Source organism: Neopsephotus bourkii, unplaced genomic scaffold, assembly GCF_033783945.1.
Source record: "Neopsephotus bourkii isolate Nb327-2 ecotype Australia unplaced genomic scaffold, CSIRO-AGI_Nbou_v1 NB_1346, whole genome shotgun sequence".
NCBI lineage: Eukaryota > Metazoa > Chordata > Aves > Psittaciformes > Psittacidae > Neopsephotus > Neopsephotus bourkii.
Window position 1 is genome coordinate 1229927 of NW_026901826.1, and position 22258 is coordinate 1252184.

General features: G+C 38.3%; 1 protein-coding gene across 5 annotated transcripts in view; it reads right to left on the reverse strand.

Moving 5' to 3' along the window:
* Positions 1-22258, reverse strand: part of TBL1X (transducin beta like 1 X-linked) — a 195061-nt gene that overhangs the window by 72670 nt on the left and 100133 nt on the right. For 3 of the 5 annotated variants that reach the window (XM_061366484.1, XM_061366483.1, XM_061366485.1), the window contains one exon: positions 16605-16712. The exons of the other annotated variants lie outside the window; for them this stretch is intronic. The gene's annotated coding sequence lies outside the window, so the exon portion shown is untranslated. The remainder of the gene's footprint in view (positions 1-16604; positions 16713-22258) is intronic. 5 annotated transcript variants of the gene reach the window in all.

The following is a 22258-nucleotide window of genomic DNA, read 5'->3' on the forward strand; positions in this document are numbered from 1 at the left end:
GTATGTGTGGCTTTTGCTTTGCCTATTAAACTGCCTTTATCTCAATCTATGAGTTCCCACTTTCACCCTCCCAATTCTCCCACCCATCCCATGGGGGGGTGAGGGGGGTGAGTGAGCAGCTGGGTGGTGCTTAGTTGCCAGCTGGTGTTAAACCATGACAATGGTTAATGGCAGGGAACAGCTTACAGACAAAGTTTGCTACTGCAGGCACTGCGGACACCACAGTGTGAAAGATAACAGGGACATAGTTTTTACTCTTATTAACATTTCACATTGGAGTTTCTTAACTATACACACCACTCTTTAGCAGGTAATATAAGTAGAAGACAGAATGAGCCACTAAAGGACTCACAAACTAATAAAATAGTACCCAGGTCCTCCACACTAATATTTTCTCTTGACTATAAAACGGCAGTTTTGAAGTCACAAATGTTTGGTGTTAATTAGATGTTCGGTGTTAATTAGATGTTCATTGTTAAACCAGATCAGGAAGGTGGATCACAACTATCTTGTAATGGTATCTCTTAGGCTTCCTGAAAGCATCTAAAGTAGTGCCTGAACTCCCAGATGTAGCTGGAGAAGCTCAATAGCTTTATCTAGCATATCCATGAACAATAAAACTGGGAGACAGACTTGTCACAGGTTACAGTGTTCAGGTTAAGGACTTCAACAGAAGTCATTTAGGTATGACACCTCATTAAAATTGGGCTCAAAGCTGTTATAGTGTCACTTGTGAGACAGAAATGCTTGTCAGAAAACCAGTCATTATTATTTCTCTTTTCTTCTGCATGGAAAGGCTGCAATTGAGTTTCACTGCTTAGGGCTGTTTCTGTTTGTTTAGAATCGTTCTCCCTAGACTGAGCTTTAAAAAAAAAGAAGCCAAGAACCTGGCCAATATTTCCTAGATTTAAGTCGTATGTCCTGCACTCCTGTGTGTCAATTAAAAAAGATGGGTCTTGCCTTATTAACTATCTTCACATGGGACCATAGCAGAAACCATTTGAAAGATTGCTGAATAAAGCTGCCTGGCATGTGGCAGAATGTAGTAACTTGTATGACAAATTTGTTATAACTTTATTTAAAAACCATGTGAACAGATGTGAAGATGATTACTATCACTTTCAATCCGTTTGAAAAATTGCCAAACCTAAAATCTTAAAATATTAAGAAGATTCTTAACATTTCCACTGCCTGCACTGAACCACATCAGTTCACACGGGCATTCAGAAACCGTGTGGTCCAAAGTCTCCTTATGGATTTTGTTCCACGAGACACCAGGCCATTCCCAAGGATGAAACGGAGGCTGGTTATTTCCCAACAAGCTTGACATTGTCTTACCATTTCCTGAATAAGCATATCAGTCCTTGGCCACCACACAAATCATCTAGTCAGGACAGACTATTTTTATATTTCCCAGATGGTCTTTATGTACTTTCATGCATGACATGAGCTTCGCTGGATACAACTACTCTGGCGACCTTGGTACATGTGAAACTGTTCTCGCCAAGCAAAGAAAGGTAGGAGCTGCGTCTTGCACATGGGTAGCTCTATTCACAGTTATGTCAGGCATTTTAACTAGCACTTTATTATTTTGTTTTCATAATGTACGTTGGCATTTGTCATTGGCAAGAATTCAATGTGTGTCATAAAAAATATTGTGTCTCCAGATTTGGTTCATTCTAGTTATCTGCTGCTTCCAAAGGGGAATGTGACAAGCCACTTGCTTTTAAGAGTCAGATGGTACTTTTGACCCCAGCTCCATATTCTGACGGCAAACACAGAGGAATATTACCTGTTTCTGAAATGATACTGATGGTACTACTGAGATTCAGCATTGCTGAATAAACTCTTCCAAAAGATTCCCTTGAGGCTGTCTTCACATTGTCTTGGAAATAGTAAGAAAAAAGTCCAGATTTAAATATTTTGACCTCGTCATTATTAAAACTACATGATTGAAACATAACAACCAGCTACCTCCGAGAAACCCAACAGCAACTATGTCACAAATTACATCCCTTTCTGAGGATAACCAGTTATTCATAGAGACTGCTGCTTAACAAAGTGGGTAATTTACCACCTGTACAGCAATTCATGTAAATGGACATAAATGGTGTTACTCCATGCAATAACCCAATGATTTAGCCTCTTTCAGGATACTCACAGTCTCTGAAGGCTCTTTTCACACTGCTGAGACCCTAAAGCAAATATAAGTGTAGTCTGGGAGACCACAGAGAAGGTGGAGCCCACTGTACAAAAGTAAAGAGAACTGTTCATCTGCCCAAGAATATTAGTTTCAGGGGAGGAATCTGAAAAGTGTCCCTGGTGTTTCAACTGCCCTTTTTGGCTCATTACTGTGTAGCTCCAGACCATAACTGAAACCCAAATGCACATCAACAAGGGGCACTGACACGTGACAGAAAAGGCTTGCGGACCTGGGATTTGTAACTAAAACAGCTAACAACTTCTGTATGACAGATATTCCTGGCACTTGCTAGACTGGTTTTCATATTCTGTTCCAGTTCTGGGCACTACATCAACTTAGAACAACTTACAAAAAGTTGTTGATTATGATGATGAATGACACGTTAATTTCAAATAGGTTTATATATAGAAGATGAGAAACATTTTGTGGCGCTCCAAATATAATGAAAGAGTACACGTACTGCCACAGGACACACAACAGAAGAGATAAAATGTGCCTTTCTCCTCTCATTTGGAACTACTTTATAATTTCATACAGTGTTATAGCAAAATTCACCAAGGAGCTTTGTTTTCTCTGTCCATTAGGGACTCTAGGGAAAATTGCTCTGTGTGTCTGAAGTTCAAATTACACTTTCCAGTATTAAACTCCTTGGCCCATACTTTCACAGAGAAATGACATTTTCCTTCCTTGTGTTCAGAACTCTCTACAGTTTTAAAAGGAAGCCAGGTACTTGATACAGTCACACATTAATCTCCCTAACCTCAAAACTACGGAAAATAAATGGCCCTGAACAAGCTAAAAGAAATGCCACTCTTGGTCAGCTGAATTGTGCTTGTAAAAATAGCAACAGACTGTTATTGGAACTGTAGACACATTTTTATTTGGTTGGCTTAGCTACAGGGCTACAGGTAGAATGAAGTTCCCAGTTATGCAATCTAGGTGGAAGGAGACATGGGCCACCCTCCAGAGCTGCAGCTGCCCTGCACTCAGGACAAGGTACTGTGACAAGCCTCCAGTCCATACTGGCAGGAGATCTGCACCCCAGGGCCCCTGGTGTCACCCCTCAGTTGGTAAGTCTGAGCGCTACATTAGATGCTACCTTAATATGAACAGCAGCAAGGATAAAAAAAGGATAAAAATCAGGATGTCTGGCTCTATAGCAGATTTGTTTTGTGACCTTCACTTACACCTGAAAGGGTGTGTTCTATCAGCTGCAGTCAGCAAGAGGTAAGGTGATTTTGGTAGGTGAATGATGAAATGGATGTATCATGACTCCTGCCATAGCACTCTAGATTACTGCACTGGTCCTGCCACCAAAAATGTCTCTGCTCAGCTGCGAATATGGTGCAGAGGCCACAATGCAGGTGTAACTCATACCCTACAATTAAAGCAAAAAAATTGTGTGATATATTAAGAGGCAGATGTAGATAGTAAATTACTTTCAGAAAAATCCCTTTGTAGAAAGAATTTCACTACTGTTTTACAACCTCTCTTTAGCTATGAGCTTAAATAACGTAGTCTGACCACCCTGACAAGTGAGTTGGATGGCAAATGGAGCTCATGGTAAATCCAGTGATTAATTACAAATTGTTAGCCTGTTTACATTAGCTTAAAAACATGTGTTAAAAAGATACATATTTGTTTTCACATCCTACACAATCCCCCTTGCTTTAAAAGCTCAGAACTATCCCAAAATTTAGTAACAGCCACCTGCACCCACAGAGAAAAACAGTATTATCCAGAGATAAAATTTTTGCTATGAAGTCCTATATTTTATCTTGGATAATCCCTGAACCATTTTTGTGCCAGAGAAAGAAAAATGTCTGTAGTACTGAAAATTACTACATTTATGTGGAACCACAAGATGCTTTGTGAATAAAACCATGATCTGAACATTGAAATTAAGAGAAAATATTTTAAGCTTGCTCCATATTGTCATAATGCAGTAGGTTTTATAATTCAAAATAACAAGAGAAATGAAGCAGTTCAGGCTGAAGACTGATTCCTAAAGATTACATTTGATTCTCAATTCCAGCTCTGCAACCTTGGGAAATTCCACTTAATCTTTTTACTTGCAGCCCACTGTAAAGTGCTTTATAACACTTCACTCAGGATTCCTCCACCTCACCAGGTGGTGTTGTTAGTAATCAGGTGGACAAGAGGAAAAACTGGAACAAAACCCAAGATGACAATGCAAACCTTATCAAAGGCTATAAGTCACCACATACCTTCACTTTCAAAATTCCCTTCAAGGTATGTCATTGTCACAATTAATAAAGGAAAAACCCCACAACGCTGACTTTGAATTCAAGGTTGACTGAATTTCATCACACTTCCAACCTTCCAGCTTCCTGTTAATTCAAATTATTAATTGGCAGATAGCCAGAAGAAGCAGGGGAGGGGAAATCTAATTTGTGCTTGTACTTAGACAACTAAAAACTCCCTTTACAACTGAAAAGCAAAATAAACAAAAGCAAAAGTGCTTCCTTAATGGAACAGAATGAAGTGCTAAACATATAACCAATTCTTCAGCAACTGCAGAAACACACATCCTTGCCTTTTTACTCCCCTTGTTTTCATCACTGGTATTAGCAGTTATTTTTTTACTGCTGCACATATATGGCAAGTCCCTCCGACAGGACATGCAAAGGCAAAGCCTCTTTCCAAAAGAACTTGCAGTTAAAGCTCTTGACTAAACTCACAGGAGTTAAGGGTAAGACTTCATGGCTCTCAAGTGAAGCAGGGTCATGATAGTGATCCTGCAGTACTTACAGAACCTCATCGCTTGCCGGTCTAAAGAAGACACAGTTTATAAGAAAGAGAAGGAGGGATGCAAGGCTGTACATGTAAGTGCACAAAAGATGGATTTCTCTGCTTTCTCGGCTCGCTCTTTCTTACATCATCTCCCACAATTATTTCTGTCTTTTATCATTTCTTTGTTATGCTCTTAGAATTTCCCTATTTACCCTCAGGACTTGGGGTATTCAGAATGAAGGTTATCTTTATGCTAGGATGGCTGAAACTTTGCCGTTTTCTATTTCCAAGACACAGTTGACTACACTTGGCAACTTTACAGTATCTGTTGAAATCAACACCTGACTTCCTCTGTACCAAGCAGCATTAATTAGATAAATGGCTAAAAAAAAAAAAAAAAGTGATCACTGTCATCTGCCTTGTTTTGGTATCAGTCACTTATTACTGCTACCATTAAAAGAGTGAATGGTTATATCTGGAAATATCTGTAGCATAGAAATACACATATAAATATGTATAAATATTTATAAAAATGTATACAAAAAATCAAACTTATTTGTGCCAGGTTATGTAGGCAGTAGAAGGGCTAGAGTTGAAAGTAGTACATAGAACTATTTAGGTTGAAAAAGAACTTTTAGAGATCATCAAGTCAAAGGATACAATAAATGTATTTACATGCCCTGCAATTTGGCCCTTACTGAAACTCCTATGAACACCTGATGGCTGAAGGCCCTAGGAGGCTACAGACCACTTAGGAGTGGGAGCACTCCACCCTGGGGAGCTCAGCTATGGTTGGGCAGATGTAATATGGCACCATGGCTCTCTGACAAGGTTTTCCACTTCTTACCGTATGGCCTGGAAAGCATTTAAACAAATGGCATTACAGAATTTGGATTTCATGTTGCTTTTCATTATATTACTCCTATAGTCTATGGGAATAAAATAGACTTTGGGAAAATGAAAGCCAACCTTGAAGATCTTTTCTTTCTCTTTTTTTTTTTCTTGTGCATTACTGCTAATAAGAAGACATCTCAAAAGCAAAATTAGCTCTGATCTTTAGGGCCCCCTTTTTTCAGTCTTGTTGCCGTAGATAGATATGTACAGCTGTATCTGAACAAAACTTATTCAACCATTTGACTGTTGCACAGCGAGGGCAAGCTACATCTGACTGTCACTCATCACTATGGACTCTGGCTAATAGTCAAAAATGCAGTAAACACTCATTTGGTACCATGTGCAACAGCACCAGTTCTCAGTATTTGGCAAAGGTATCTGAAAGATATCTGAGCTACAAGTTATACTGTTACTTTCCAGAATCTGCATGGAAATTAGAAGGCATAATTTAGCCTTTAGCATAATCAAATACCCTTTAAGGAGGTAACAGTTTATTTCAGTGGGTTCAACACTTATTTCGAACATTTTGAAAGATGGTGCACCATTAAGCACAGAACACAGAAACTCATTCTGTTGCTTCCCCCTCCCAAATTTTTAAGTATTTGGAAATACTTCAACAGTTCTGCCAGCGCCAAGAGCTAAATAATTTTAGTTGTTGATTCAAATGACTTGGAAAGAAGATGCATCCTGTCACCCCTTCCCCAAGCCCTAGGGTTCTGCAAAATCCAGTCACATCTGAACTGCATGCAGTATGTAACCACATCTTGATTTTAAGTCTTGACCACATCCTTTTTACCTCCATTTCGGCTTAGGTGGGCCTCATTTCAGTAGCGGTTTACTAACTAGACAGTAAAGCATTAAAAATGCCTGTAAAACCAATCAGGAATCAAGTCCCAGCGGCTATTTCACCTTCAATGGGATAACTTCCTTAGCTGCCAAATCAAAGGTACAGAAGACAGCACAGACACAACCAACAGAATTCAAACTTGAGGATTACAGAGGATCATATGCTGTTGATGAGCAAACTCAAACTAGTAATTAGAGCTTTTATAAAATGCATAGGAAATAAGAGGTTTATAAGAATTCTACTGATAGCCCAATTCCTTTTTGCTTCCAGGTTAGTTTACTTAACATTTACTGTACTGAGCAGGTGCAAAACAAATGGGGGTGGGGAAAGCCTAACATCGACTGGGTTTATTCCAATCCTGGACTGAGAAGCCTGTTAATTATGTGAGACTGCACACCATCCAGAAAGAAATCACTGCTGTTTTCAACTGTTAAATAAAAATTACTAGAAGAAAAAAAACTGTACTTTTAAAGCAATGACCAAACAACTTTTTATGTATCGTCTATGATCCAGAAGGAATATTAATTTTTATGTGATATATCCGTTAAGAACTCTACAGGCTAATGAAAAGCTATTCTGCGTTGTTTCTGCATTGTTCAAAACAAGAATGGCTAAATTAATAGAACTATTCAGATGAGAAAACATAGCATAAAATAAATTGTCATTAGTTTTAGGGGGTTTTATGCCCAGTCTTTACACTCAGATAATATAAAACACAACAACAGCAAAATGTGATTACAGATGCATTAATTTATCTGTTTTATCAGTTCAGTTCTATTTTAAAGCAGTTTAAATGAGGTTTGATAATAAAGGGCAATGGGACCAGATCAAATGGTACAAGTTATTTGATTAGCTCCATGCTAAACATCATAGGTAGATTTAATTTAGAACAGAGAGATCACGTCTGACTGTGGTAAACAGCTCAGCGTCTGCTTTCCATGGTAACACCTTCATAGGAGAGAGGCTGAGATCTGCTGTCTTTGCTAAGCTTTTAACTACATCTCCCATTTCAAGCTTCTGGTATCTTCTCAAGACAATCAATTACAATAAGGAGAATGATGCAAGTTTCTAGAACAGTAAAAAACCACTGCCGTGAAATTGCTCTCTAAATCTACTGAAAGCATAATTTAAATTATATAAACAAGTCCTGGGGGTGAGGTTAGTGGCCAAGTACAGCAACTGGGACAAAGCCACAGCAAAACCCATATACCTAAAAGATTTCATCAACACAACAATTCCAGGAGTAACAGACACGACACCATACCAGAAATACTATTTTCTCAATCCCTGTAAAAACAAGGATACTCCTAATTTGCTCTCTCTTTCAAAAGGATATACAGTTCTTCCACTGCATAGCAACAATGGTTTAAATCAATACAAATACAATCTCATTTGTCTCCAATATATTTGTGTCAAAATTTTAGGAATGCAAAACCACTGCAGACCTAAATGATGCAGACCATTACCTAGCAATGCATTCCTAATGTTCTCTCTCCTGTGAAATCTTAAACCAAAATCAACTTAAAAGAGTCAACAGAAAAACATATGCAAAGAGGCTAGATTACAAAAACCTCCAGCAAAGTTAAGACAGTCTTTACTCTTACCACTGTATGCACGGTAAGAGCGGACACCAATTACAGGATGGGTGATCATAGGAAGAAGAGCAAGCTCTGAGAGACATGGCACCACGAAAGCTTGGGAGAATGACTGAAATATGCACCACAAGAGGAATGAAGATTCTGTGTAAGGAGACTGTGGAAATTCTGGAAACATTGACATTGATAGAAAAGTTAATATAAAGAAAACAAAGATGGTCAATTTATAAGGGGAAAAAAAACAAACCCCAAACCAAAACCAAGCGAACAGTTTGCAAATTTGTATTTAGACCTACTGCAAAGCTGGTAATAGGAAATAACAACAGGCTTAATCTACCACAGGTAGATACCGAATTTTCCCTCTTTTTTTATTTTGGCTGCACTAGCTGATCAAGTACCTATGGAGTAGAAAATCTGAGAGCATCCCTATGCTCCACCCTCCCAGCTGGGGTTGCCAGACCATTCTTTCCTCTCTTCCACTCAACCTCCCTGACCCACCTGTTTATACTGATCCCCTTTCTCATCCCCTGGAGCACAGCCTCGAGATCGATCCACTTCAACAGCTTTGCTTCCTTGACTTTTACTGCTCTGGCCTTGTTTGTTTGTTGTTTTTTTTTTGTTTTTTTTTGTTTTTTTTTTTTTTACTGTATTTAAAACTGATGGCATATTTGTTACATTTTTATTTTTTAATGACCTTTGCATAATTTTAGACATCTACTTACATGGTGAATTTTCAGTCTTTCAGTTTGTAAAGGCTACATATATTAATAGAGTCCCAAAACATTATCTAATTACAGTGAGTTCAAAACATTTGGTCTTACCCTTAAGCAGATAATTTGCAAAGATCTGTCAGTATCTTAGAGAGAAATAGAATGCATACATAAAAAGGGAAAACAGTTTCTCCAGCTTACTACTAAATAGAGATTTATCAGCTGAAATTGTTTAAAACAAAATCATCCTATTATGATTTTGACATAAAGCTAGAATTGCTTAAAAGAAGGAAATGAACAAAAATATTGGAATGCTATTATATGATCTGGAGAGGTTTGAAGTAGTGCTTTAGGAAAACATAGCTGGACAGACCTCCTAGCAGATCAGATACCAAAACCAGCCTTAGTCATATTTTATCACAGCTGAACTTTTGGCTCAAAAAAATACAGAATTTGCAAAAAAGTCATTACGCTGGCAGTGTAAAATGAGGTTACTGCACTAAAACCTCAAGTAACATATTTTTAAAACATGGGATTAATTTACATTTGAGGTCAAATTTTGAAGCAAGTTATTAAGCCCCAAATGACTGAAGATACCTGATATCTGTATTCACAGAATGGAATCACGTAAGTAACAAGGAGACATGGTTTTGTTTAAGGTCAAATTACAGTGTTTATTCAAAAAGGTGCACTACACCCTTCTTTTGTGCCAGTAAAAGGATTATTGTTTTTGTATGTTAATGCTCAATTTCTAATATAGAGGAAAAGACTCATCTTGATGTCAAAACATATTAATGTCAAATCTTTTTTTTGGAACAAAGTTCATAACTTGAAAGCTCGGAGGACAAATAAGCATATTTTCTGCATTTCATTTCTCTACAGACGTATAAAGTTTCTCTAATACTAAGCAAGTCTTCAACACTGAACTTAACAATAAGGCAAGATGATCACTGATTCTCAATGACTTCTTTGCCTCAGTCTTCACTGGCAAGTGCTCCAGCCACAACGCTCAAGTCTTGGAAGGCAAATGATGAGAATGAAGACCTTATGTCCACTGTAGGGGAGGATAAGGTCTGAGATCATCTTAAGAACCTGAATGTGCACAAGTCCATGGGACCTGATGAAATACATCTGTGGGTCCTGAAGGAGCTGGCGAATGAAGTTGCTAAGCCACTGGCCATCGTATTTGAAAAATCAGTCAGATGAAGCTCCTGATGACTGGAAAAAAGGGAAATATAACTCCCATTTTCAAGAAGGGGAAAATGGATGACCAGGGCAATTACAGACCAGTCAGTCTCACCTCTGTGCCTCGTAAAATCTTGGAGCAGATTCTCCTGGAAGGCATGCTAAGGCACATGAAAAACAACCAGGTGGCTGGTGACAGCCAGCATGGCTTCACTAAGGGGAAATCCTGCCTGACCAATTTGGTGGCCTTCTGTGATGGGGCTACAGAACTGATGGATAGGGGCAAAGCAGTTGATGTCATCTACCTGGACTTGGGACTGTTCAGCCTGGAGAAGAGAAGGCTGCATGGAGACCTCATAGCAGCCTTCCAGTATCTGAAGGGGGCCTACAAGGATGCCAAAGAGGGACTTTTCATTAGGGACCATAGTGACAGGACAAGGAGTAACGGGTTCAAACTTAAACACAGGAAGTTCAGGTTAGATACAAGGAAGAAGTTGTTTACTGTGAGGGTGGTGAGGCACTGGAATGGGTTGCCCAAGGAAGTTGCGAATGCTCCATCCTGTCCATGGCAGGGGGTTGGAACCAGATGATCTTAAGGTCCTTTCCAACACTAACCATTCCATGATTCTATGATTAATGTTTAAAGCCTAGTTTAGTTATATGAGCTGTATGATTCAATTGCTGTATAAAAGCCATCAGCAACATCTGAATGAGACTGAGATTTCTCCAAACTATTTTGTTTTGATATCAGTGCTCAGTAGAAAAGGCAGCCTCATCCTTAAGCTAAAATATAAGAAGCAGCATTTGAGTGCTCAGGATGTATTTATGCACCATTCTGAAGACACTCCTTGCTGAATCATGATGTGGAAGAGTACTTCTGAACTAAAAGTCCAGAAACTGCTATTAACTAGTATGGTAGGAATACTTTTTAAAACAGATGGTTGTTTTTCTAATCTTGTCAACTGTATTTTATGAGACATATTCTGAACATGTGCTAGGATGCAAGTCTGCCTTAATGCCTTTTGCAATCACAAAAGGAAGACTGGTTGGCAAAGGCAAAAGTACACTAAGTGGCTGTAAAATACTACTGTAAACAAATTGCAAGTTATTCTTTCACATATACATTTTTCATAATTACCTATCTAGGCAAAAGTTATTAAATGGGTTAATAGTTATTATAATTACTTACTATCTAGACAGTTATTATATAGTTATCTAGACAAAAGTTATTAACTATATAAGGTTTTATATATATAACTATCATAGATAATTAATATAGAATGTAAATATATAGTTCAGAATCATATTATTTCATTTGCAGGTCAGTTCCAATTCTGTGTGGGAACAAAGCTTTGATGTGTCTAACCTGTTAAGGAGGCTCTCAAACAGTAACCTAAAGGGAAGCTTTAATTGTATTTTTCTGTTTTGCTTTGAGGGGTGGAAGGGGCCCCCCAAAAGTTTGGGTTTTTTTGGTGTATGCGTGTGTGTTTTGGTTTGTGGTGGTTTTGGGTTTTTTTTCTTTTCTTTTCGCATGGTATCTTCCATGAAGCTATCTCAGGCTCTGGTTGGCACTTTACATGTCAGTGAAGACAGAAAATGCCTAGCCAGAGTCTTGGACTCACTACAATCAGTAAGAAAGGTGCCAGTGGCCTCAAACCAGCTGTATTACTCATAAGGATGAGTACAGATTACTAAAGTATAAACTCTTCAAAACATGACATCATTGCCTTCTTGTGTAGAAGAACTCTCCAAGTCAGACTGACATCTTTCCTGTGTTGTGGAGAATCAAAAATATCGTATGCTTTGAAATCTGGTTTTACAATGCTGATGCAATCATCCTTTAAATATACAAACTAAAACATCTTTTTTCTCTATTTTCTATCAAGTAATATATAAATTATTAAGTTGAATGATTATATCCAGAGACATTGATTATGGGGGGATGGAACTAAGTAGGAATGAGAAATTATTTTACATTTCCTTGATCAGATATATACAATTGTGAAGAAGACTCCTATGACTGATTATTCTGTTTATTAGAACTAGAAGCAGGCTAGATAAAAGAGAAATTAACTTGTGCATGCACCGGTTGAACTAAGCTTATTTAAGCTGATTTAAGTAGATGATAAAAACAATTCATATTATAGATATTTGGGATGCTTGCTAATTTATACTGTAGTTCACAGAATAACCAATAACCACCCCCCCCAATGTTATCCGTCTAACATGTAACAAAAACTACAAACCCACTTTGTTTTATTACAACTGATGTATTATTTGGAAGGGTGTCTTCCCTGTTCCTCATGTATTTTCTGAGTAGGCAACAGCCACATTAACCCAATCTCCTGAACCATTTATGAGAAGATAGAGCACCAAGATAAGAACCCTGGGAAGTCATCTCACACTTGAAGGTCTGAAGGCAATATGGATTATTCAAAGGGAATGGGCTTTCCTCAAGTCAATATAAAGGCTGTTTTGAGACATACTGCACGTATGATTGCACCCATGGAAAACTGGGTGTGCTGCAGCTGTTTACCTCTGCTCTTTAACTGAGTTCACTGTCCCTCACAGCTGAAGTAGAGCAAAAGTCTGACTGATCTTTCCTTGCATTCCTTAAAGCTAGAACATCCTAGTATGTTTTAAGAGACTTCAGCAAGAGCTGGCTGGAAAGGGACTTTGCACAAACAATCAGGGACAGTACTAAAGCATGCTGCTCTTTTAGTTGAGGAGTGGGCTCTGTAATAGCTTAAATCACCACAGCTTTCTCTGTGGTAATTGTTCACTCTCTAACTATACCATTATGACTTTACTAAGTCAGTGTAATCACATTCATGAAAGAAAAGCTTGTGCCAAGGTACTCCATTACAAAGACAAGTGCGAACCTGTGACCTTGCTGTATAAGTAAAAATGTAGTATAAGTGACAACATGCTTCCATTTTGATTCCATTTTGATTAATTATATCTGAAATCTCACCAGTTCACACCAAAGATCTACACTGTAACTCTCATTACCATTAAGTAAACTTTTGAGAAACAATAATTGTATTTCTTTCACTTGCAGCATTCAGAGTGAAGATTAGACAGTAAAATGCCATGTCAAAATGTTCACAGGCTACCTGAAGATTCTTCTGAAATTAACTGATTAGCTGAACTTGCACTATCGCATTTCCTTTGTGGCATTCCCACTGCACCTATTCCAAACTCCTTGAACAACAGAAACCTGTTCAGCAGATGAGGTGATATGTTTGAAATCTCTTACACCCTATCAATTTCATTCTTAGATAATCAGTTTCTTCCTAGGTATGTATCACATACGTGCTCTGTTTCTAACTGAACTCTGCCCAACTCTTCACCCACATCTCTCTTTGATCTTGCTTTTTTACACTGTAAGATTTTCTAGTCAACGTACTATAACACCCTATGCATACAACATATCACACATTATGTTGATAGAATCAGCCTCTTGTCACCCCTCTCCTATCAATAATAAGCAATGATAACCCTAAGAATGCATGGAACAAAATCTACATGACCGTAGTTTGTTAAAACTTATTTTCATTAGTCTTGATAGTGACTTTGGCCATGATTTTCAAAAGCCACTACTAACTTGGGGAAATAATTTTGGTGTCTACCTAGTAGAAATTCCTAAAGTGGTCTAATACTCATCATGTAAAAACCGTTGCCCTAGCTCGGACTACTAAACTAGTAAAACACAGGACTGAAGGAATTTCTGGGGTCCCTTCCCAGACACAACGGAAGATCTGCCAAAAATGATAATTAACTTTGCAAAATCCTAATGTTTTTCTCTGCTTCTGCATTTCCTCTGACTGGTTCAGATAAGCGATTGTTATACAACTGCCTGAGCAGATTTGCACTGCTGCTACTAACAATTCTCCAAAATCCAACAAGGAGCTTCGACAACATTCAATGCCAGGATGTTAGGTGAAATTTTCCTAGAGCTTTTCTTCGAAACCTGTACATTTTCTACAGGCACAGATTAACATTTTCTACCTGACCTCTGTCCTTGCCCTAGACTGGTTAGGGGCACTCTCCCTCATGGGGAGAAAAGTCCCAGTGTTACTATGAGATGGAAAAGTGATAAACCATATACTGTCACTCCCCATTAAAAAATCTCTGGCTAATGTAAGACCAGCTACATGTTTCAGAAGGAAAATGTAACAGATAACCTGGAGATCTGCCTGATCTTCAGAGTGACAGAAAAAAATAAAGACTGATAATCACTTATTGGCTATGTATCTGGTGAAAAGTTGGGACGTTCTGGCCTTCGGAACAGCAACTCACATCTATGGCAAGAAGGGTAATAATTTTATTCCTAGAATACTTTTTTAAACACCAAAAGGATAATCGTATTTTGGGCCTGCACATTCAATATGTAAAGTTTAGTTAGTGTGGAAGTTCACTGGCCCAGTAAACCAGATGAAAATTCTGCACTTGGGAGAAAGTACAGAGATGAACATGTGGAAGTACTCTCCCTACTCCATTGCCACTGTTACATAGTCCAAAAAAGGCAAACTGGGCCACACGGATTCTGGGTTAAGGGCATAATTAGACTGAAATATAAATTTCATGTTAAAAAATAAAAAAACCCCAAAGCCCAACCAAAATAAACCTCTGCTAGGAATTAATTCAAATAGGGCATTCTGGGCAAAATGAAGAAGACAAGAAAGCAGACGATCTACAACTTCTGATTCATGTTTTAAAGGAATACAAACACGCTATGCAGAAAAAAAAACTCCAAACAACCAACATATATTTTCTTCTCTGTAAGTAGAAAAAAAGCGTTTTTACAGATAAGGAGGCCATTAGTAACCAAAATGAATGTTAAGAGACAACTTTAAATTAGCACACCCAGATAATTTGTGCCTTACTATCCTAAAAGTGTTTGCAAGAGTATCATTTCAATGATGCTAATTTTCAATACATTTTTAAACACCAGAGAAATTTAGTAAGACTGCTAGCATTTTCTGCCAATATTTGAAGATGGTAAGCGGCATGATCTCTGTAATTATAGAGCTCTATTAATCTCAGGGAAAATCACCAGCAAACGGATAAATTCACTGGGAAATGACACGAATAAAACTGATGCCAGTCAACAATCAACAAGATTTTATAGAAATTTGGTCAGTAAGACTGAAAGTTTGATTTAATCACCTGATTATTATCAGATGTTATAAACTGTGGTCAATAGAAGCTACTCCGTAATGAAACGTGTATACAGCCCCACAACATTCCAAGTGAGAAATTATTATCCGTATCATCAAATGTGATTAGGATATAGGACAGCACCTATTAGCAGGACATAATAATTGAAGAAGTGCTCTACATTTCTCCAATAAAATCATTCAGTACTAGCTCAACATAACCTAAGAGTACAAACAATGATACAAAAGTAAATAGCAGTTATGGTACAAGAAATGTCAGATTGGCTAATAAAGGTAGCAGAGGGACTCTGCATTACAGCCAAGTGGACTTACGAAGAAAGAAGAGATGAGAAAAAAGGGAAGGAAAAAAAAAAAAAAAGGAAGGCGAAAAAAGGAGAAGAAAATCAAGAAAACGATGCATGGAAACTAAGGGCTAACAAAATAAATGCAATCTTCATAGTACAGAAATGATTCAATACAAATGCCAGTGAAACCTTTACGAGAAAAAGGAGTAATAAAACCCACACACACATGTAAGTGCATAAGACCAGAGATACTACTTTTGTTCACAGCATTACTGAATACAGTTGTGTAGCCCCAACATCGTTTTCCCAAGATTCCAAAGATCTTGTTTTATCTTGTTTTCTCCATAACTCTCAAAAAAAAAAAAAAGGGGGGGGGAAGAATTTTGTACCTCCTTAAGATGTTAACCAGAATGCTCCACATGCTGTTATTAGCATAGCAAGGAATTTAGAAAGTTGTGTAAAAAGAGCACAGCAGCAATTTGAAAAGGCTGCAGAGTACCAATGAATGTAACATAAACACAGAAACAGTCTCTGGTCCATTCCAGTAGGGTAAAAGAGATCAGGCCTAATGTTAGGACTAGGCAGTACTGACTGTGGTGTAGGCACAGTGGTAAGACAGATCTTGACCACTGATGTGTTTTGGGCTTATTTCCTACCATAGCAATTACTTAACACCAAAGTCACCTGAAGAATCGTACAATACTTCTTTGTTTTGCTACTTTATGGTTCTTCAATCTGTAGCTTATAAGCCAACTCTGAATAAATGTAGACTTTTTGCCAAACATCTCTGAGAGAGCTGGACTGCTGTTGCCTCAAACGACAGCACAGTTAGAAGTGCATCATCACATGTATGCAAAGGAACTGCTCACCAGGGAAAACCTGACAGGCAGTTGGATAGGAAACTGTGTACCTGAGGTAAGCTCTTGGTTGGCAATTAATTTTGGCTTACCTGGTCGTGAGACCCTTGAGCTGCTGAATGCTGCTCCTCGCAGGCTGCTGTCAAGAGTCTGGGGGTTTGAGTTACCATGGAGATCACCGCATCTGACAGCTGAGGGGGCTGCAATGACAGACAGAGGTACCCGTCAAGCCTGTTTTCATCACCTCATCAAAACACGAACATCTTTTTGTTTCTGGTGTTTACCAAGGTACAAGCTCCCCAGTCAGGAGCTTTGGCAGAACCGTAAAGGAAAAAAAACCCAAACCATCACAGAGAGAATTAGAAAGGCGAGGGCAAGCCCCAGCGACTCACAGCATTTGAGCGCTTTGCAAAGCCTTGCACTTTTTCAGGAACCTGGAAGAGTCCTAATACACCCTGAGCTTGGTTCAACAATTTTCAGCATCTTTGGTCAAGTGTAACATCAGCAAGCAATTCATCCAGAACCACTGCTGAGCGCGGGACTGAAATGCCAGCACGTTGCCTCAGAACAGTGGGGGGACACACAAAGTGCTCCCGGAGAAAGCCTCCAGTGGGTATTGATTGAGCATCACTTCTGTGCAAAAGGAAGTAAGCAGGCCAAAGAAATTACGTTCCTCTATGTTTGGGGGGGAAGTCTAAAGGAAAGCATTTATGAAAATCAGACATGAAAGACAGCCTAGCATTCTTCTGCAGTAATAAACTTATGTGCAGACTTCTCCATGCCTGCCATGTTGTATGTTCTCTACCATTTGACTGCGATGTATCTAGAGTAGTTTCATGCTTGTGCATTTCAAACCTTAAGTCTTCTGCTCAGTTTTTATTTATATAATCTAAGAATTAAATGATGTTAGTGAAATAAGATATTCACTGGAGAGTTTTTAAATTAATTACACTCTTCCACACAAATGTCTAGCAGCTTTTAAACCTATACATTAAGGAACATTTTGCAATATAATCAATTTAATAAATAACATACTTAAACACATCATCAAGAGAGCCTTTCATAAAAGCCAGTTCTAATTCTGTCTGCAGTACTACAACATGCTCTCACTTACATCATCATAAGATAAGCACACCATTTAACCAAACACAACTGCTCACCTGAGAGTTATACCTATTTTAACTGGAGATGACAAGAAATGACTATTTAAGCAAAACAATGTATTAACAATTCATCAGCTACAGGTCTGTGGTTTTTCTGAGTTTGCCTGCTAAACGCTAGGAACCTCCACCTACCTGACTGCCTATATAATTACCTATCTCATTCTCACATGGCATTCTGAGATGACCATTGTCATCTTTTCTTCTTATTTTCAAATTGTCTCCCATTTCATCATTCCACGGAGCATGTTATGTTTATGCAAAATACAACATACCCAAGAAGCGTAACTGTGTAAATGTAAAATCTGAAAATGCAAACAATAATTAAAGTTTTTTTTTCTGTTACAACTTCTCCATGTCTTATGGGAAAACTGTTGAGAGTATTATCTTAAAATCATCGCTATTGAACACGCTGACATTATGCTGTGCAACAGTAGCTAATGTATCCTGGTGCTGCTCTGATGACAAACAGCAGGAAAACAACTGGCTCACCTGTGCTGAAGGCTTTGGCAAGACTCACCGGGTTTAAAGGACACTGTAGAATACCAGCTATTCATATTGTAGCACTGTAGATGGAAGCACTGTTACTGAAGAAATGGTTTTAATTCTTTCTGTCATAATTATACTCTTAAATTGGTCGAGCCATGTTTTCATTTGCCCTGTTTACAAATCCTATATACAGGCTCACTGGCACCTTTTATCAGTGACAGGATCACTTAAAGGTCATTCATCTTCCCATGTGCTACAGAGCAGGGAGAAGGTATCAGTACAGGCAGCACTGGGAACACAGGCTGGCAGAGCTAATCGAATCCTGTAATAGGATTTGGTTACCTTGCTAGGCAACTTTTCGGTGAAAACGTTCATACTGTTTCTCTACCAGAAAAGTGTTTCTGTGTGAAGACTAGAGAGAAGTAACTAAATTATTTTCAAGAATGAAACAAGGGGAAAGAGACAAATTAGAGATTAAAACATATGATTTATTATTATGTCATTACCCGTGTCAGTGACATTTGAAAATTACATAGATTTCCCTTATGACTGGGTGAGAGCACACATGCGGATGGCTGTAATAATTTGTTGTGGTAGCAGATGTTCCTACCCATAAGGCTTTATTCAACAATAAAAGTTTCTTAAAATCTAAATTTCATGCAGAAATCAGTGTTAATATAAGCTTTGAAATCAACAGTACACAAAGACAAAAAATGCTTTTTAAACTTTCATTGGTAATACTAATATTATAAACTATGACTATAGTTTAAACTATAAACTACTAAACTACAATTTAGAAAGAGACTGGAAAAAAAACTGCAAACCAACCAGAGATCACAGAATACAGCTGCAAAAGTGATTAGAGTACTGTAGAAAATACTTTAATATAAAGTATTTGGAGAAATAAACATATATAGTTTATTAAAAAAAACACCACCACAACAAACCCAGATGACCTGATTATAGCACCTAAGTATTTTCATGGGGAGAAAAGTCTAAGTAGCAACTAGCACGCTAATCTAGCAAAGAAGGGTATACACTAAATAAATCAGCATCTGGAAGCCAACACCAAATGCAGATGAGAAGTAAAGCCCATGCTTTTCATCACCTGTGACTAACCATTAGTGTAGCTATCAAAAGGAGAATGCAGAGATGCTCCATCTGTTGATATCAAGGCTCTGTGGGACTTTTCTAGGAGAGGAATTTTTGTGAAAACACAAGTTATCCAGTAGTCATATATAGATAGGCAATGTTTGTAATATGGAGGAGTACAGGTGATGTAGCCATCCCCTCCTGGTCATAAACTGAGTATATATTATGATCCAAAACAATTCTCTAGCTTTGTAACTAAAGCACTGAATGGTGCTGAGCACTGTGCATGCTGAGCTGCTGGTGCTAGCATATACTGACATATATATGCACATATACAGTGAAAGAGTGAATGTGTGCTCAGGCCATATGCAAAGCCAGAGAGCTACAACCATCCTCACAGAGACAGGTGGACTAAATTCTGCTGCAAATAATATTCTGCCTTCTAATTTAGGAAGCCTATTCTCTCCTTCATGATCTGAAAGGACTGAGTCACAGGAAAGTAGTAGCTGGAGCTCTCTTCACAAGGGTCATTTAGGGCACCAGTGAGATGACTGAAGGCAGGCAATATGAATACTGTCTTCTGATGCTGTCTCCACTCCACAGGCACAGAGCAATGAATAACAGTACTTTGTGTTTTTAACCACTCGCCAGTCTTGTCCCTGTGGGCTGTAAGCTTTCCGGGCAGAAAAAGCTTTCTTCCAGGGTTATTTCAGTGGGTCAGGCAAGCAGTTCACTGCCCCTGGTAAAATCCAGGTGCTGCCGCAGCCCCACAGCACCATGTTTCCAGTTGTCTCCCTGCAACAGCAGCCTTCCTCAGAGTACAGATGTAACACAGGCTTCTCACAAAAGGGGGAATGGGAGAAGAAAAAAAAATAAGAACAAGAAACGGCCTAAATGTTACACTGAAGTGGTCTCATAATTAGCAACCTTAAAAATTCCAACCCTTAAGCAAAGATAAGGAAAGAGACTCAAAAGTGTCAATTTAGCTCATGTTAGTGCTCTTGTCATGCCTTGGGCTGCTAAGCTGCCACGATATTTAACCATGTTTAAACACCAACTGAAAATAATAGGTCAGAAATTTCATTCATTTTCACTAATTGTAAATCTGGGACACGCAGTTTGACTCTGGATGTTGCACTACTTTTGAAACAGAGAAGTTGGCCAGACAGTGCAAATACATCCATCGAACTTCTCTCAGCTGCAACATCGGGCACAACCTCTGTGAAGCAAAACCGTGGAAAACCCTGACTCCAATTTACAGTCAGTACAAAACCCCCTGCTTATATCAGAAGTGCAAATTTAACTGAAGAGCACTAACACTGCCCTTCACCCCCATCCCTGCAGTGCCAGTTGGAAAGAAGCTGCCTGCCAGGACATGGCAGAGTACAAGCCTACAGTCAGTGCCAAAGCTGCACAGCACCATTTGAGAAGTCAATAAAGTGACATTCTTGTAAGAGAGGCCCGAATTTGGTGCTGCCCTTAGTAGGCCACAGACGAAATACTGCATCTATCTCTCCTTCATATGTAGATTTCCTTTTGCAGGCATCTGCATAACTTTAGGAAACTGAAACTGGGGCCAAGATTTATAGGCGGCACTTGAAATTCCCAGCTCTGCAGGTGGCCAGAGGAAAGAGCACCTAAATACTATAGTAGATTTCCTCTTCATTTAAGCTCAGAATAATTAGTCACATCATTTAGGAAGATGTTTTTGTAACTCCAACTAAATTCTTCTATATAGATATAAATATTTTTCCAATCTTATTTGCATTTAAATACTTTCATGCAGTTTCGACTAAATAATTTCATTTATTTTTACTAAACAATATAGACAAGGAGAAACCAAACTAATAACATTACTGTTCTGTTCTCTTAATGCTGTTCCACAACAAATAAAACACCAAACGATTCATTGGGTAATAAAAGTACTATCCCTTTTCTTTCTGGCCTTTAGAGGCATGGGAGAGTTTAGATGATAATAAATAGGCCATCTTCAATAGACACTGAACTAAAAAAAGCATTTTTAAGAAATTTCACTGTATCTCTGGGAAAGAATTGCAGGATACCTAGTCCACAACATGAATATTTTGCTTTCTTTGAAATTGATAAACAGCTTTAATATTTTCAAACAACCCCTGGGGGGATTATACTCATAGTAAACCAGAATGACATGGAAGATTCCAATAGGGCATCAATAATTATGTCACCCTACTGAAAAAAAAAAATAACCTACAGTGTATTTTCTAAAGTGCTTCCTAAAAAGTGCACAGGTTACTGAAAAGAACATTCCAACTTTTGCAGAACTTTTGGGTTTTAGTTTCTTTACGGATTAACATTATATATAAATACAATCACAGTGGTATACCCATAGCTGTGGCTACCCCTGGGGTATGACCAGCAATTAGTCTGTAAAAGGTATCATGGATAACACTGCAGTCACGTGGAGCCAAAACCAGAAGAACACAACACAGTGTGATGGGTTTTCACAGAATACCTATGCACTGGAACTGCAATCTCTGTCCAGAAAAACCCACACAATGCCTACCTATTAATGTATTTGCCCTAAGGTCTTACAGAGTAAATGAATACTATTTTATGATCAAAAATTTATTCTCTAGACACTTACATATCTCTCCTTCCATCATAGCTGCCTCCTCTAAAGGAAGTCAAGAGAGGTGTCATCTACCACTGACAAACGTTCAGATTTAATGAAAGAAATTCATGGGTAAGTAAAAAATCTGAGAGTCAACTTTGAAATAATTATTCATTATAGTACTGGTGCAAGAAGTTTTCCCATAGTAAAATCTGAGCCAAAGCAACAAAAACTTCTCAGAAATAACTCCTGTCTTCCCAGAAAAAAAAAAAAACTTAAACTACTTAGACTTGAGAGCTTCTCCCCAGAACATGTCAGTCGTTCAGGTAGAGCTCATAGAGCCTGGGCTGACACTCTGAAGCAAGTGCCTTGAGGAATCACAATAGCCCAACTGGAAACTCTTTTCATGTTTCAT